Below are 18920 nucleotides of genomic sequence, written 5' to 3'. Positions count from 1 at the left end.
TATAAGCCCACCAGCAGGGGCCTAAGGACGGAAGACAGGCCCACTGCCTTAGAGAAGCCCACGATCCATGTCCCGTTCGGAATTGAAGCACCGCAGCCAACGATCCTTGATGCCATCGAATCTCTGCCTGAACCCGAGGCCGGACCACACCATGGTCGTTCCGCACTACCGTCAAAGCACACAGACGTCCAAGCATCATTGTCGAATCTGTCATAAACGGCAGCATGGGCAACAACCGTTGCCGGATCGCAATTCGCTCTCCCCCAGCCTTCAAAGATTGAGGGCAAAGGTGGATATGTTGGCCCAAGTTGGTCCCGGTAGCAGACTGGTCGTCGATCGCAGCAGTTGCAGACTGATAATTCCAATCAATTTCGTCATCCCTACCTGTCCCCCTCTCTGGACCTTCACTAGCGGACTGAGACATACTACCTACCCGTCCGACGACGCCGTCTCGAAGACATGCCGTCGGACGGAACATTGGAACACGACGGTTCTACCCTCTTCGAAATTGTTTTTCGTCTTCTCCGAATAAGGCGGAGCCTAAGATAATAATAATATAAAAAAAAAACTAGTCTATCTTAGAAGACATAAAGGTTCTAGGCCTAGAAATGCCATCAATATCATCCGTCACAGCTTGATAGACAAAAGGAGGAATTGAAAGACATCTGCAAAGCCCCAACTCTTGATTAGTACTTCTCTTGGCTAAACCATCCGCAACCATATTCCCCTCACTATGGATATGCTGAATAGAATAAGATTCAAAGGAGATTGTCATTTGTTTGGTTGCTAATGTGGGTTTAGGCTTACTATGATTCAATGAAGTTGAACAGAGTTCATGAGCTTCAGAAACTTCAGATTATACATATAAATGTGTTTGATGATCTGTGAAAATGTAGGCCTGGTTATTAGATCAGTTTGGGGCCCCCTTCGACCTTATTACTTATCAACATTCTTAATGGACATATGCTAATATGCTATGTGGTCAAACCAAAAATGTTCCCCTGGTCAGCAGCTGACCAGAGATTGTGTGGTGAGAGCTAAGTGATGAGATTGTGTGGTGACAGCTAAGTGATGAGATCTGTGGTGAGAGCTGTCAACCGTCCAATTTCAATCGGATGGTGAGTGACCACACAATCCCTGGTCAGCTGCTGACTAGGGGAACGGGACTGGTGGTCAAACTCCACTTATTACTTTGTTGATGTATCTACTGGGGTTGTTGTAAGTAGTGACTTCTGTATGCTACAATGAAATAGGAGAGATGACGCTTGGTTTGCAGCACTGGGAAAGTCTTGCATTCATATGACTTGGAGTGCTCGTGCTGCCATATCTCTTGAGTTACAACGACCTTTAAATTTGGATCATTTAGAAAAACAGGAAGTGGTATTGCATATACCGATAGAATGTTTCTTGAAGGTTCAGTCTGCACTAAGAACCTGACTTTGTCATTCTCTTTCATAGCCTTGGATTACAAGTTGTGAAAGTGTTCAAGATGCTGACTTTATTTTGGCCCATGGCACTTAAGCCTTGGGGAATCCTTCAGGTGATGCAATTCCCATGAAACTGGAGGAACTTGAGAATATATTGGAACAATGTGCTGCTAAGCACATTCCTATGGTGGTTGCCAATCCTGATTTTTTTACTGTTGAGGCTAGAGCTTTGCGCGTAATGCCGGGTAAAACTAGCTGTTTTTGCTGAACACATCCCTGTGGATACACTCACTATATATAGAATGACATATGAGCTAACATGTTGGGCTTAATATATGAATAAATGAAGCCTGAATCCTAATATTGTTTGATTATATGGGCATATGGATATGTTTTATCTCATAGTAGGGACTCTGGCTACCAAATATGAAGAGCTGGGGGGTGAAGTGAAATGGATGGGCAAGCCTAATAAGGTGATCTAGTTAGGGGTGGGCAAAAATGACCGAAAGACCGAAAGACCGGAAGGGACCGATCCGGACCGGCCGGTTCGGTCCGGGTTTTAGAAGAAAAATAAGTGTTTTCGGACCGGTTCGGTCCCTATACACTTGGTGGCGGTCCGGTCCCGGTTCATAAAAATAAGTATGTTATGGCCGGTTCGGTCCCTAAATGAACTTAGCGGTCCGGGTTCGGTTCTTGGCGGTCTTTCGACTGCATGGACCGAAAAAACCGAGCTTGTATACATGTCTTCCAATTATTGGTTAGTTTCGAAGTCCATTGTGGTAGTATGGACATGACCACATGTGATTATTAAGTAAACCTAATAACCTAATTTTCCTCACTTCCTCCCTCAACTCTCTGGCTCTCTGCGACTCCGCCTCTCACAAAGTCACAATCGGTCTTCCTCAGTCCTCACCTCTGCGGCTCTGCCTCTCAGCTCTCACAAGTCACAATCGGTCTCTTGCGTCTCTGTCCCAGCCTCCCAAGTACACCAAGGTGGTCTTGATTGGCGACTCCGGCGTCGGAAAGTCCAATCTCCTCTCCAGGTACTACTGCTTCTTCTTCTCTTCTCTTCGATTCTTTTATGTTTTGGTGGATTTCTGGTTTTGGAGTGGATTTTGGTGCAGAAATGAGTTTGATTTGTGGGATTTGGTGAGTTTCAGCCTTCAGGGGCAGATTTGGTGGTTTGTGGTTGCATGTGGGTTTGTTGAATTTGAAGATTATATATTTCTGTACTTGATTCAAAAGCTAGGGTAATGACATATCATATATTCATATATTTCCAGTATTCCAGTACTGGGTAGTGGGTACGTTTTAGCCTTTTAGGTTAACCCAAAGCTCCCCATGTATTTGTTACCAGTACCGTCAAAAAGCCCCTTGGTGCTAAGAAAACTGGGAAAACTGGGGGACTTGGTGCTCGCAAACTCACTACAAAGGTTTTGATTACTAACTTAGAATGAAATTTTATCCACTACTATATGTTAGATATATTTATGAGTTTCTTTTGTTATTTGATTATGCCTTTCTTATAGCAAGATGAATTTAACAAATGCAGCCAAATGAAAGTCTGTATGATCAGAAGCCTGAAGAACCAGTTATCCCAGTAGTTTCCTCAACCAAAAGCACTCCACCAGCTGTCACACCCCTTTCTGCACCCAAGTCATCGAGTTTCTTTGCGGATTTCGGAATGGATAGCAGTTATCCCAAGAGAACTAGTTCAAACTCCTCAAAGGTGCAAGTAAGTTCTGTTTGAGCAATGACATTTGCATACTATCAAGCAAAACTTGATCATTGTTGTTTGTTTTATGTGTAGACATTTATGTAGTTGATATATATACATTTCTGCATTTAGGAAATCTACGTTGACTAGGATCAGAGTTTGACATGGTTAATAAATGTGTAGGTACCAAGGTTTTAGAGAAGTGAATTCTGAGCTTTCCTTTTAATCATCTAGTCAAAGACAAGGAAAAAAAAAAAAAAACAGAGATCCACCATATTTCGAGAACATCAACTATTTTTGTTGATTCCATTTCTTAATCCAACTCAAGTATGTCTATCTTTTATTGTAGAAATTTCAAATTCTATCTTCCATATAATTTATATTCCTTGCATTTTTTTAATATCCTTCTAAAGTTTTCCTGTTTTGATACGTAGTGCTCAATGCTCTTTAGTATCAGTTGCTATGGTAGATTCTAGCTCTTTAGTACCACCAAAACAAGGGCTGCTGCCACCAAAAAAAGCTAAAGGTATATCAATTTATTGCCTTGCTGCCTTTTTTTGGTTTTTGTTTCTATGATGTTGCATTGGTGCAAAGTATAAATGTGTAATACAATGTCTTTTTAAACTGAATTGTGTAGGGAAAAAAATTTGAAGATGGAGGAATGGAGGAGCAGCTGCATGGCAGCAATAGCATGGAGCAGCTGCATGTCTTTTTAAACTGCTCTTGTTGTCTTGTTGAACATTGTTTCGGTTTTTAATTTGTTATGTTGTTAAGACAATATGTGTTGGTGAACTTGCTGTGTAATTGTGTTGGTTGCTTGCTTTGAATGGTTATTTGCAAGATGGATTTATTTGCAACCTTGCTGCTAGTGCAGATTGCACTTTGCAGAATGGTTTATTGGTTTTTTTTTTTTTTTTTTTTTTTTTTTTTTTTTTTTTTTTTTTTTCAGCATTGCAGCAATGTTGCTAGTTCATAGAATCATATTGCATTGCTCTTTATACTCGCTAAACAGAAGCAGGTCAAGCAGCAAAGATTGACTGGAACCGGAAACCCGAAAAACGGACCGATTTAGTCCCGGTCCGGGTTTATCCCGGTCCTTGTTTTATGCAACTACGGTCCCGGCCCGAAGTAAGATTTTCGGTCCCGGTTCCGGTCCCGGTCCCTATAAAACAATTACCGGTCCGGGCTTATCCCGGTCCCTGTTTTGCGCAACTGCAAAACCGGCCCGAAATGGGATTACCGGTCCCGGTCCCGGTCCCTATAAAACAGGTGCCGGTCTGGGATCGTGCCCAGCCTTAGATCTAGTCACATTGGTCTGGTTCCTGCTGTTAACTTCACTTTATGTGAACTTTTACGTTAATTCATATTTATTCTGCACTTGACTCACATTCTTGCTCTAGGTTGCATCCAAATATCTAAATATGCTCAAGATACTGAGCTTTTTCTGTATTGTTTATCTTGACAGATCATCTATAAAGCAGACATGGCCTTAGTTGGTGTATCTATTGATTCTATTGCAGTGCGCGATTCCCTTCATCATGATACCAAGGGTGCAAATGCAGCTGCAGTCCAATCAGTTTTAATCACTGGTGGAATCCATGCAACTGAACTTGAACTTGGTAGTTTTGCAGGCGTAGCAGATTTATCTTCTGTGCAAGCTCTTGCTTCCAAATATGATGATTACCCATCGTATGTGTTACCTGCCTTTACTTGGTAGATTAATATCATCTAAGCATTGGAGTTTCTTGTCACATAATTTTATATGAAATATTGACAAACTCATGTACTTACTACTAGAGACTCTGTAGTTGGCTTGGGAATTCTTTAGTTCCTTTATGAGCTGATGATGTGATGTTGTTTGTAGTAAAGTTGAGTGGTTGATGATTCTATGATGTTGTGAAACTAGAATTTGTTTTCAGCATATGATGGAATCCACCAGAGAAAGAGAAAAATCTCTAATTTTATTAAATTTGATATGATAAACTGATCCTAATACAAATCATGATGGTACTTATATAGGCATCCAAAACCCTAAATCATAACCTATCAAGAAATCCTAAAGAATCTAAATTAAAAAGGAAACTAAAAACCTAAAATAAAAGAATTCTAAAAGAAATATAAAACTAGCCTAAAAATATTAAATCCCGAATCGGATAATTAAAACGACGTATTTTGGCCTAAATCCGTTAGGGCTCACTAAAGTGAGTCTTGAAGATCTCGTCATTCCCATTCTAGAAAGGTATCATGCGTCTCAAACGGACATTCTGGCCGAAAGTTGATCAAATCTAATTGTGAATCAAAACCTGTCTTTTTGTACGAGTAACCTGAAAAGTCCAAAACCAAATCTTCTTGAATATTCTAGCAGCTAGTAACCTCATTACACATGAGTTACCTATTTTCCAATCACTCTTCTTGATTCTATGCCACTTCTTTATTTTTCTAGTTTTTCGGCTAAACCAGGCTCATTTTCGTCCTACATCATTCTCCTCCACTATGAAAGAACTCGCCCTTGAGTTCCTCTTGAATAAATGGCAAGAATTGGTAGACAAGAAACCCGATAAAAAATTAGATACTTGAACCTGTGAGTCAATGGCCTGATCTTTTGCAAATTTTGATGACACAATCATGAAGCCAACACCATAGATGAGTTTGTCATATGCACTTTGGCAGTCATAGGCAACCTTAGTAGATTCTTCTTGGCTTTTAAAGTTGCATTCTTGAATGACATCTGTTTCTGAATGGTTTATTTCAGGCTCTAAGACTTCTTCATTATTAATAACAATATCCACATAAGCAATTTCATCTTTAACCTCGTTGATTATACGCATTTATATGCGTGTAATTATATCTAAAACACTAAAGAATTAAGCTAATCCTCATGTTAAATAATATGTAATTAATCCATTTTTATTTACTTTGTAGAAAATAAGCGGAATTGCGGAAACGAGAGAAAATGGTGCGAAATTGGAGCAAATTGGAGTTTCCGACAAAAGGACGAAAAAGTCAACGCAGGTCAACTCCATCAAATGAGCGGAATCAAACCATCTCTGATAATGTGTGGAAGTGCATTGAGGAAGAAGAGAAGAAAGAAAAAAATGGGGAAAAGAAAGAAAGATGAAGAAAAGAAGAAAGGAGAAAGAAAAGAAAAGGCAAAAAAAAAAATCTGGACTGTGCTGACGTCATGATGACGTCAGCAATATCATAATCAGCACATTTTTCTTTCTTTCCCACGTGCTGCATCTTCTTTTTATTTTTATTATTACTTTTTTTTTCCTATCTCCTATCCCATGCTGCCACATGTCCATTTCCATCTCTTTTCCTCTTGTGCAAGACAACAGCCACCCATTCTCTCTTCTCTCTCCATATATATATATATATATATATATATATATATACACACACACACCCTAATTCTCTCTGTCACCTCAACCCTAGAACAGCCGCACCACCAAAAACAGAGGCAGCCCTTTGGGCTGCTCTCTTTCCCATTCTCCTCCTCCATTTTTCATAATAGTTTTAGTTTTCTTTGGGTATTCATAGAATTTCTCACACAAACTTCAAGATTTCATCAAGAGCTACAAGATTCAAGCTTTAGGTATTTGTGGGAGTTGTAATTCAAGAGAAGTCATATTAGTTTTCTAGCTAATTGTGGCTACCTTTGTTTTCTCCTACACTTCTATAATCTTTTCTCTTTGAATTTTGTATCTTTGATGTTCATAATTATGGGTTGTGAGTAATTTCTTTGTTGGGGGTTAGGGTTGTGTGTCCTAGCCCAAATTTGATGTAATGGATGCTTAATTTAATTTATATATGAAATTTGTTAATTATTGGATGCTTGTGTTTTGTGATAATTGATTAGAATGCATGCTTAGGAATTGTCAACTCTTGGGTATGTGTTTTAATAAGTCTAGATTAAAATTTAGGGGATGACATCCTTAAATTTTAGAGCTAGAACCCCGCTTTAATATTCGTGGGAAGTACAAGCATGGTTCACTACATGATTAGCTTGATCGCAATTATGGTGAGCTTGGTTGCCTAATTCCTCGAACTCTAGGCCTCTTGATGTGAATTAGTGACCCTTGAACCGGCTCTAATTCATGTCAAGTGAGTTCCTACGGCCCTTGAACCGGAGTAGGAATACCATGAACGGGAATTTCGGCCCTTAAGCCTTGAAAAGCCTTGGGTACGGCTTCTACCATCTTTAATAAATTGCACGTAAATCAAATTAGCATCTAGAACATTGAATTAGGGTTAGGAATCATCCCTAACTACCAATCCCATATTTATATCATTTCTTACTTTACTTTCTTTATCTAATTTAGTTGTTAGTTAAAGTTTTCATTTAAATTTTTGCAATTTAGTTATTAGAAATTTAAATTACAATTATCGGTGACAATTTCGACTCATTGTAAATAACCACCACTAGGCTCTTAGTTTTGATTAGGATTTGGTGAGAACCAAAGCCGAGCATTTCTAAGGCTTGGTACTTTAGAGTAGCATTTTTATTTATTTTCTTTTTCTTTTTCTTTTTCTTTTTCTTTGTGTGCTAAGTGTCTTTATTTCCGATTACCCAAGGATTGTGGGTTAGCCACTAATCCCCGTGGTACGATAAACTTTGGGCATAATATTTTCCTATCTTGACAATGATACGTACGTTTGCGTAAATGTGTATCCAAGTCAATGGCGCCGTTGCCGGGGATTAGGGTTTAATAGCCTTAGTCCCTTGGTGAATCGGTTCTTTAGGTCACATTAGCATATTTTTGTTTCCTTATTTAAAAAAAAAAAAAAAATTGGTTGTTTATTTTATTTGCTTACTCTCTAATTTATATTTTCTAATTTTTTGGTTACTAATCTTATTTTTGGAAACTCATAGGTGCTTAATTCTTATCATATTGAGCTATGGATCAATGGAACTATGGATGGGAAGACCCATGGGGATATGAGCAAGAAAGTCTATATGGTGGAGGCTATCAAGCTTATGAGCCTAGGAAGGAATTCGTTGAAGGACTACTAGCTCAATTGCAAGCCTCCCAATCTCTATTGCAAGCCTCCCAAGCTCGATTGCAAGCTTCTCAAGAGATGCTTATACATTCCAACGAGCAACTTAAGGCTAGTCTTGCACAAGAGCCACCCTTCACCATTTATGAGCATGAATCTTTGTTTGACCAAGTGGAGCCTAATTCAAGAGAAGAAGTATATTATGAGCATCATGAACAAGAGTTGCCTATTCAAGATCGAGATGGTGATGTTCATGAACAAGAAAGTGAGCTTGGTTATGAAAGTTTCAATGCAAGTGGGGTGAGAGACTACACTTCGGAGGAATGGGTGCAATATTGGAAATCTAAGCTTCCTAATGGAAGGGAGATATTTGAAGATGATTCCGAAGAAGAAGATGTCTTTTCTAGTGAGGAGGATGCGGAATTTAAAGTTATACACCATAATCCCTTGTTCATCGAGGAGGATGCGGAGTTTGAAGTCATACACCATAATCCCTTATTTGTTGAGGTTGATATTCCCATGGGGGATGAGAGTCCTTCAATACTCTGTGATGGTGAAGAAATTGAAGAGGCAAGGACTTTCTCTTCTCCCACATCCATGGAGATCCATCATGAGCTTCCCAAGGTGGAGGGTAGGACATTGAGTACTTATATTCTTTATGGAAAGATTGAGATTAAGGTATTTTTACCTCTCAATCCACCATTAAGTGGTCAATGTTTCTACAATGAGGTGATGGATTGGAAAGGAAGTGGAGCACTTACACTCAACCTTTCCCATCACTCTCGGGAGCTTCTACCACCTATTGTTTGTAAGAGCATCATTTCTACACCACTTTTGAAGGAGAAGGCAAGGTTGGCTCCTACAAGAATAATTGAGAAGAAGGGGAAGATTAAGAAGCTACACTTTTGGTCACCAATTGCAATATTCATAGTTAGCTCTTGGTCTTGCCTCTATGACACATCAATGAGTCCCTTAGCCCCAAACAATAGGGTGGTCGCACTTGAGAAGTATCCACCTTGACAAGATCATGTTCTATATGGACCGGCAATGAAGTCCTTAAACAAAGCGCTCGCTAGGGAGGCAACCCTAGCACATCATCGGTATTATTTCTTCCTTTAGTAGTTTCTTTTTGTAGTAGTGAATAAGGCTTTCTAGTCATTTTTGAGTGGATGGGAGGTGTCCGGAGTTGGAAATGTGAAGGAGAATTATTTTGGTAGTGAGCAGTTTCTGTCCTGAAATTCAGTTGAATTTGGGTGACTATAGATTCCATTCTACATGCTATTTTGAGCTGAAATTTTTTGGAACTATTCTTGTATGTGTCTACTGTCTTGTAAATTTGAACCACTTTCAGTCACTGGAACTCTATTTATTTAATGGTCAATGCATGAAGTTCAGAACAGAAGCAGCTACTGTAGGGTGACTTTGGGAAGCTACACCTTCTACATCCTAAGCAATTTGGAGCTAAAAAATTTCAGAGATGTATTTTCTCATGTCCTCTATATGCAGAAGAAACAGTTTTTGATTTGAACCTTCTTAGCTTCAGATATAGTGTTCCAAGTAACAGAGGTCAGAAACAGGGCACAGCAGAAACTGCAGAACAGATCAGTGAGTTTGGAGGCCAACGATGTTTGACTCAGATACGATGCTTCAGTGAAATTTTACCTTCAGATATATTCATGAGTCTATTTTCGTATCCAGTTGGTCTCACCCTCTTTGCACCTCTGGAGCTTCAGATATTACAGTTTTGGTGACTGAGGGTCAGCAGAAAACTTCATGACAGATTGTCAAGTTTGACCAGCGTTAATTTTCATTTCAATTGGAGATAGGTGGCTAACTTTACATGGATAGAAATATCTCTGAGTCTACTTTCCATATCAAGTGGCCTCACCTGATTATCACTCTCTGAGTATGAGATATGGGCATTTGAAGACAGAAAGGGCATTGCTGGAAGTTTTCTGCACTCACTAGTTTGTGTTCACTCGGGGTGGTTGGACTTCTTACACTTCAATTCTTCAATGGAGGTCATTATAGGGCTGTTGTGAGGTGTGTTGGAGGTGGTCAAGGCCATGTGCTTAAGGGAGGACCTTGTCCTTATTCTTTGATGGCCTATTTGTGACGCATTGCTCTTTGGACACTATATATTTCTCAATGGAGTCGATCTTTCATGAGCACCTAGAGCTAGCTTGGAGCATACGTTAAGGAAGTCAAGGCCTTGTGCCTTGAGGTTGGTGTCTCATATTGGTCTTCTCCGAAGGTCGTGAGCAATGGACGTGTCTACAAAGGGGGTTTTCCGTAATTTTTCTCCGCATTTAGATTTTCATTTTCATAGTTAATTTTTATGCCTTCGCCCGAACTTCACTCTCATGCCTAAATCCAACACGGATTTTAGCTTTCGAACTCACTTTACAACATTGAGGACAATGTTGGTTTTAAGTGTGGGGGTGAGGAATCGGGCGCCCTAAAAAAAAAATTAGATAGCTTTTTGTAGCTAGAATTTTAGTGGTTAATGCCTTTTCCAACCCCAATGACGAGACATGGACTTAACTTGTTATGATTGTGGATAGATTAAGCATGATCTAGGATTTTGAATTTGTTTTGTGATTGAGTGTATATGTGATCTATGCTTGATTATATGTGTGCACATAGCCTATGTTAGGTTCGTTCATCATAATTAGAGAAGCATATAGATGATTTGATTGACTTGCATGCCCTTATTTGTGAGCTTTTGTGCCTATATCTATAGTGTGTGCATTGTTCATTCACTTATTCTTTCATGTGTGTACAATTTCATGACATTGCGTAGCTAGAACTTGCTTGAGACCTCTCGAGGCTACTTTTAGCTTGCGACATGATAGAAAGGATTGAGGCATTAGGACTATATACCACCATGGCCAAAGAAGCATGTGCCCAAAGATATTTACCACTAGATTGCCACTTTGAGCCTATTTATATAATTAGCCTTTTTGTTCATTCGCACCACAAATTCCTACCTAGCTTATACACTTTTATCCTACCCTTCCATAGTAGTTGGTGAAGCGATTCAAGAGAATGACTTTATGTTTGAGTGCTTCAAAAGAAAGAAAAAGTCAAAAGTGTGAGGTTACAAAAGAATAAGTGTGGGGGTGAGCGATTTTGTTTAGAAAGGAAAGTTTCAAAAAAAAAAAAAAAGAGTTGTTTGAAAAGGAAAAAAAAAAAAAGGTGAAAAAAAAAAGAAAAAGAAAAGAGAAAGTCAAATAGAAGAAAATCCAAAAATAGAAAGAAAGTAAAGTATTGTATATAGTGTAGTGTGGGTTGTACATTGGGTTTAGAGTAAGTGAGTTAGCTTTCGAAAGCAAAAGTCATAATCTCTACAAGAGAGAGTTGCTTCACTGATTTCTATGGACTTTGTCTTTCCCTATCCTTCATTTCTTCGAGCCACTTGCCCTTAGCCCCATTACAACCAAATAAAAGACCTCTTAATCTTGAATGTTGTGAGCTACCTAGCGGAGATGAGATCGAAGAGCAAGCATATGGCGGCGCATGTTGTGAAATTATTTTTGAGTGAAACACATATAGCCCCTAAACACTTGAGCGGTAATATGTAGTGAACCTATGTGAGTTTAGCGGGTTATATCGGGTCTTCTATGTGCCTATTTGATTGTGGTGGATTGATTTGACACATGGTCAACACATGCATATACTTGAGCATTTTTCACATGTGCTTCTTAATTGCCTCACAAATTCAAAAAAAATCTTATGTTGTGCTTACATCTACTTCATGGTCATGTACATAATTAGTTCTCCGAGGATTATGGTTGGAAAGGCTAATACCACACTTTCTTCACAATAGATTTTTGGCAATTAATTTACATTTAGTTTGCTTGGGGACAAGCAAAATTCAAGTGTGGGGGTGTGATTATACGCATTTATATGCGTGTAATTATATCTAAAACACTAAAGAATTAAGCTAATCCTCATGTTAAATAATATGTAATTAATCCATTTTTATTTACTTTGTAGAAAATAAGCGGAATTGCGGAAACGAGAGAAAATGGTGAGAAATTGGAGCAAATTGGAGTTTCCGACAAAAGGACGAAAAAGTCAACGCGGGTCAACTGTAGTCAACACCATCAAATGAGCGGAATCAAACCATCTCTGATAATGTGTGGAAGTGCATTGAGGAAGAAGAGAAGAAAGAAAAAAATGGGGAAAAGAAAGAAAAAAGAAGAAAAGAAGAAAGGAGAAAGAAAAGAAAAGGAAAAAAAAAAATCTGGACTGTGATGACGTCAGCAATATCATAATCAGCACATTTTTCTTTCTTTCCCACGTGCTGCTTCTTCTTTTTATTTTTATTATTACTTTTTTTTTCCTATCTCCTATCCCATGCTGCCACATGTCCATTTCCATCTCTTTTCCTCTTGTGCAAGACAACAGCCACCCATTCTCTCTTCTCTCTCCATATATATATATATATATATATATATATATATATACACACCCTAATTCTCTCTGTCACCTCAACCCTAGAACAGCCGCACCACCAAAAACAGAGGCAGCCCTTTGGGCTGCTCTCTTTCCCATTCTCCTCCTCCATTTTTCATAATAGTTTTAGTTTTCTTTGGGTATTCATAGAATTTCTCACACAAGCTTCAAGATTTCATCAAGAGCTACAAGATTCAAGCTTTAGGTATTTGTGGGAGTTGTAATTCAAGAGAAGTCATATTAGTTTTCTAGCTAATTGTGGCTACCTTTGTTTTCTCCTACACTTCTATAATCTTTTCTCTTTGAATTTTGTATCTTTGATGTTCATAATTATGGGTTGTGAGTAATTTCTTTGTTGGGGGTTAGGGTTGTGTGCCCTAGCCCAAATTTGATGTAATGGATGCTTAATTTAATTTATATATGAAATTTGTTAATTATTGGATGCTTGTGTTTTGTGATAATTGATTAGAATGCATGCTTAGGAATTGTCAACTCTTGGGTATGTGTTTTAATAAGTCTAGATTAAAATTTAGGGGATGACATCCTTAGATTTTAGAGCTAGAACCCCGCTTTAATATTCGTGGGAAGTACAAGCATGGTTCACTACATGATTAGCTTGATCGCAATTATGGTGAGCTTGGTTGCCTAATTCCTCGAACTCTAGGCCTCTTGATGTGAATTAGTGACCCTTGAACCGGCTCTAATTCATGTCAAGTGAGTTCCTACGGCCCTTGAACCGGAGTAGGAATACCATGAACGGGAATTTCGGCCCTTAAGCCTTGAAAAGCCTTGGGTACGGCTTCTACCATCTTTAATAAATTGCACGTAAATCAAATTAGCATCTAGAACATTGAATTAGGGTTAGGAATCATCCCTAACTACCAATCCCATATTTATATCATTTCTTACTTTACTTTCTTTATCTAATTTAGTTGTTAGTTAAAGTTTTCATTTAAATTTTTGCAATTTAGTTATTAGAAATTTAAATTACAATTATCGGTGACAATTTCGACTCATTGTAAATAACCACCACTAGGCTCTTAGTTTTGATTAGGCTTTGGTGAGAACCAAAGCCGAGCATTTCTAAGGCTTGGTACTTTAGAGTAGCATTTTTATTTATTTTCTTTTTCTTTTTCTTTTTCTTTGTGTGCTAAGTGTCTTTATTTCCGATTACCCAAGGATTGTGGGTTAGCCACTAATCCCTGTGGTACGATAAACTTTGGGCATAATATTTTCCTATCTTGACAATGATACGTACGCTTGCGTAAATGTGTATCCAAGTCACTCGTCTTGGTCTTCATCCATGAATTCTTGTGGAGCTTCTTCCATTAGAAATTATTCTGGCTTTTCTTCAATTAAACTATTAATCTCAATGGGCAAAGAAAACTCTTTGGACTTTAATTTCGTCTCAAAAACCTTAGGAGGGTAATTCTTGATAGAAAAATCTCTAGGCAAAAATTTTTCATTAAGAAGACCTTTCATCTTCCTCCATGTTCGAACACGCTCTTTTCCTTGCCTCTGACGAGAACTCTGCAATTGATCCCACCAATAAGCAGCATCTTTTTTTAGCTTCCTAGAAACCATCTTAGCCTACTTGTATTTTGGAACCTCCATGATCTCAAAGAATCTATCCACTTCAAGTTGCCAATCCAGAAAATCCTCCACGCTCATGTGACCAGAAAAGTAAGGAATATCAGCCTTGGTTATGAGATCCTCGGAATCATAATTAATATCACCTCCACCACCACATGGAGCTCTAGCACGTTGTCCTTCCCCGCCTCTGTTGTTGTTGTTTTTGTTCGTTCCTTCCAACAACCTACGAAATTCTGCCATTTGAGCGTTCATGGCTGCCATTTGAGCGTTCACGGCAGCAGTCATCTGAGCAATCATTTGAGCGGTAAGGGCATCCAAATCCGCTCTTGTAACTGGGGTAGTACGTTCGTCACCCATGAATAATCGAGGTAAATAAGAGAGACATGAAAGACCTGCTCTGATACCACCTGACGCAGTCGGAAAGATCACCTAAGGTTTACAAGCAATAAACCTAAAACAAAGGTTCTGGAGTCCACCAGAGATAAATCTCAAATTGATTGAAAATATGATAAAAGATCCTAATACAAATCATGATGGTGCTTATATAGGCATTCAAAACCCTAAATCATAACCTATCAAGAAATCCTAAAGAATCTAAATTAAAAAGGAAACTAAAAACCTAAAATAAAAGAATTCTAAAAGAAATATAAAACTAGCCTAAAAATATTAAATCCCGAATTGGATAATTAAAACGACATATTTTGGCCTAAATCCGTTAGAGCACACTAAAGTGAGTCTTGAAGATCTCGTCGTTCCCATTCTGGAAAGGAATCATGCGTCTCAAACGGACATTCTGGCCAAAAGTTGATCAAATCTAATTGTGAATCAAAACCTGTCTTTTTGTACGAGTAACCCGAAAAGTCCAAAACCAAATCTTCTTGAATATTCCAGCGGCTAGTAACCTCATTACACGTGAGTTACCTATTTTTCTAGTTTTTCGGCTAAACCAGGCTCATTCTCGTCCTACATCACTGGAACGGGAGCTGACCGGGAACAATCGAGAAACTTCCTTAGAGCGTTGATTTAAGAGTTTGACTGTCGGCTCGAAGAGGAGGGGGTACCTCAGAAAACTCTCCGATGCCTAAGTCAGTACATTTCTTAGTCGAGGAGTAGAGAGGGTCAGAATGGGATGATTTACCTTGACGTCGAGCCACCTTTATATAGGCGATGACTTACTTGGAAGACATGTAGCCATTACTCTCGCTTTTATGGTCGCATTTATTTACACACTTATGGAGACAATCATTGCTGCATTAATGACAATTAATCATGACTTATTTACGATGGCCATTCATTGTGCATTCATGTCCACAATCATTGCGTGTAGTTGTTATCGTGGTTAATGCCGTAATAATAACAGCATTCATGACTGGAATTTATCTCCATACTGATTGTGAAGTTAATCTCCTTAATTGCTGCCACAATAAAAGTTGACCACTCCCACAATGCCCCCAAATTTTTCTCCTTGGACACCAATCCTAAGAGAAAATTTTCCAAAAGCTTGATTCTTTCTCTTCGAACGCCTATCCTCAGTTTTCTTCTTTGGGTACTCATCCTTAGTTTCCCTTTCCGCACCCATATTGTCGAATTTCTCTTTGGAAACCAACCCAAACTAGAAGAAACTCTTAAACTAGGCTTCATTCGGAATCTGCAACTCGCCCTAGGCCCAAGCTCGCCCTGAGTCAAAGCCTTGACCTGCCATAGGCCCATATCCATGTTTCGAGCCATCACCTCTCGGATCCGACCAGACCCAGACTTGCTTTCGGCCCAGTTCATTGTGACCCGAGCCTGATTCTCTAGATTTTGTCTTCACTTCCGGATTTGCCTCTCCAATTTTTTCACGGTTTCTCTGGGTTTGAGAACGCCATCTTATCCTTATAAGAAGAGAGGCGAGGATGGGGAAATCTACATCACCTCCCTTTGACGATGTCGGCGTACTTCCCTTCGACTACGCCGGCCTTGATGTCGATGATGTCTTTCTCAACGACCACAACGTCGGCCTCGACGTCAATGACACCTTTCTCAATGCTCGCAACATCGGCCTCAGTGTAGGTAACCTTTTCTTAATGACCTCGACGTCGGTGTCGCCTTTCTCAATGCCTGCGACGTCGGTGATGCTTTTCTCAATGACAACAACGTTGGCCTCGACGTCGATGTTGCCTTTCTTAAGGACCGCAACGTCAGCCTCGTCGTCGGTGACCCCTTTCTTAAGGACCACGAAGTCGGCCTCAACGTCGGTAACTCATTTCACAATAACCTCAGCGCCAACCTCGATGCCGGTGTCAACTTCAACGTCAGCACCAACCTCAACGTTGGTGTTTCTGTGGTAGAAACGGGGTTGTTGCGAGAGCTTCCATCTCCGAGATCCGATACTTATCAACCATGAACAGAGGTCAGAGGGAAGACTGAGCTAGCTGATCTTCGACCCTTCGATGCCTAAGTCATATACAGGTAAGAATGTAGACTAGGTAGGAGTAAATACAGAGTGGTGGCTTACCTTGTGTTGATGCTAAAAGTCCAGCGGTAGCCGATCTCTTACTTAACGCAGGTCCGGTGGGCGGACCGCTACTCCGAAGGTTGATGTATAGCCTCCGCTAGCTGTTACACAAGAAACAGGGCGTCAGAGGGAGACCGCGTTGGGCGGTCTTCCCTTCTCCGATGCCTAAGTTAGTCGATGTATACGGGCGGCACAACAATAGGTGAGTAGTAAATGCGTAATTAATGAGGAGAGAGGAGAGAACCTTTTATAGGTAAGGAGAAGGTTGATCTTCATCTTGTTTTCGATGTGGGACTGATGTGCTTCGATTCCCAGCGTCTGGAGCTTCTGATGCCATCTTGGCGCGGCGCGTGGTGGCGCGTCAGTGGTTATCTGTGGGTGGTCCGGGGCTCAGGCGGTAGCCCGCCTGGCCGTGCCTTCGTAGATCACTCTTTTGGTGGGAGCTGGTACCTCTGGCGGTACAACGAGCGTGGCTCATTATAGCTAATTATGCTTGCAAATGCACATGTAGGTACAAGTCCCCTAAGTCCCCAGTCAAGGAGGGCAATCTTGGTTGGGGAGTTGATCGGCGGTGTGAAGCGTTACCTCCGCTAGACTTGCAAAAGCATAATTAACGTCAGTGCGTTGTCAACCATGGATTTACTATTCAAACGCTTTATACCCTTTCAGGTGGGCCCCTGCTAGGCCCGCAAGGGAGTCCCCCACTCCCTAGCCAAGACGGACCTCCGGATGGTCGGCAAATTGTTTGTTGAGGGGGAGCTGCACAGAGCAGAGGGTGTTGGGTAGCGAGCCCAATCTTGAGTACCCGAGTGACGGTGGTCAACGTACCTGATCAGGGCCGTCGTAGACTGTTGACAAGTCCCCGTGTCCCATAGGGACTGACAGGACCCGCCCCGGATTTCACCCTGAAATCCGAAGTGGCCCTGCGGGGCCCACCTTAGAAGAAATTCTACCAAAAATTTGGCGGAACTTCCCCTAAAATGGGCTACCCAAAACCTGTAGAAAGCATTTACACTTCTAAATCAAATCATCCTTATACTTCTGGAGCCACCCTGCTCCCCAACTCAACATCAATCTCCAATTCACAAAACACAAACCTCAACTTGAAAAACATAAATCCCATAGGTAATCAGAGCAATTCTAATAGAAAGGTAAATAAGGACAACCTAACTCAAAGGCAAACGCGGAAGCCATGCTGTTGACTATGCCTCAACTCCGTATACGCCCGACCTCACTAATTCGCCTGCAAACTGGGCATTTGAAACCGAAGGGCCCAGGGGAAAGTATTGAAAACACGTTAGTGTGAGTGGACAAAAATAAGCAATTTTAAACAAAAGAGATTTTATACTTTCCCACATTTAATTTATTAAAAAATCTCCCGATGCATGCACTGATTTAGGAAAACGAAACAAAAGGAGTTCCGCTCAAGAAAACCGACTAGCCCCGCTAGTCCCAAACAACTGAAAGGAAGGATGGAAACTCCGATACTCAACAGAATAAGACCAGCCCCGCTGGTTAAACGGAAATCAGACTAGGCCCCGCTAGTCAAGTAATGATAGGATATGGGGAAGAAATATCACCATACGGGTAATGGAGCCTCCCAGGCTCTACCTACCCTCGACTGCCACTCACACATAGATTGTGCGAGGAGGAGAACTAATAACCTCAACTTCCACTCACACATAGATTGTGTGAGGAGGAGAATATGACCTCGACTGCCACCCACGTGAGGAGGAGAATAAATCACCTCGACTGCCACTCACCTACACAAAGTAAGTGAGGAGGAGAATAAGCTACCTCAACTGCCACTCACAAACACAAAGTCTGTGAGGAGGAGACCAAATCACATGACCAGCGTATGGTGAGGAAAAATCATCGAAAACCAGTAAATCCATGTAGCTTCCCCACATTTCTCACGAGATAGAAACCAAGTATTCAACGACGTGACCCCGCACGCCAAGATTACTCTCAATCTCAAAATAAATAAGTGAGAAATAGAAATAAATCGACGACACGCCCAAAATATTCTCAAATCCGTAAAGGAAACCGGAAATTAGTATAAGCAAATCCCATTTCCAAAAATCTCTCAAAATCTCCAAGAAACCAACCAAATCCAAAATCCTTAATTAGGCATTCCCGATGCCAAAACCGAAAGTCAATAAATAAATGAGAAAATCCAACTCCATCGAAACTCATCTCGAGAATCTTCCAGGAACTTAAATCGGCA

General features: G+C 40.3%; 1 long non-coding RNA gene and 1 pseudogene across 4 annotated transcripts; both read left to right on the top strand.

Annotated features, from left to right (window-relative positions):
• Positions 1–1071: 1071 nt before the first annotated feature.
• LOC112188266 lies at positions 1072–4861 on the top strand (annotated as a pseudogene).
• LOC112188158 lies at positions 2746–3657 on the top strand. Of its 4 annotated transcripts, none has more exons than XR_002931323.2 (3): positions 2746–2860; positions 2980–3162; positions 3579–3657. It is a non-coding gene; the product is annotated as an uncharacterized LOC112188158 (long non-coding RNA). The 4 variants fall into 4 exon arrangements; XR_002931325.2 differs by having other exon boundaries at positions 2980–3156; positions 3579–3595; XR_002931322.2 differs by lacking the exon at positions 3579–3657 and adding an exon at positions 3328–3409.
• Positions 4862–18920: the final 14059 nt, after the last annotated feature.

The sequence above is a fragment of the Rosa chinensis genome, chromosome 2, assembly GCF_002994745.2.
Source record: "Rosa chinensis cultivar Old Blush chromosome 2, RchiOBHm-V2, whole genome shotgun sequence".
NCBI lineage: Eukaryota > Viridiplantae > Streptophyta > Magnoliopsida > Rosales > Rosaceae > Rosa > Rosa chinensis.
This window is presented reverse-complemented; position numbering and strand designations above follow the sequence as displayed.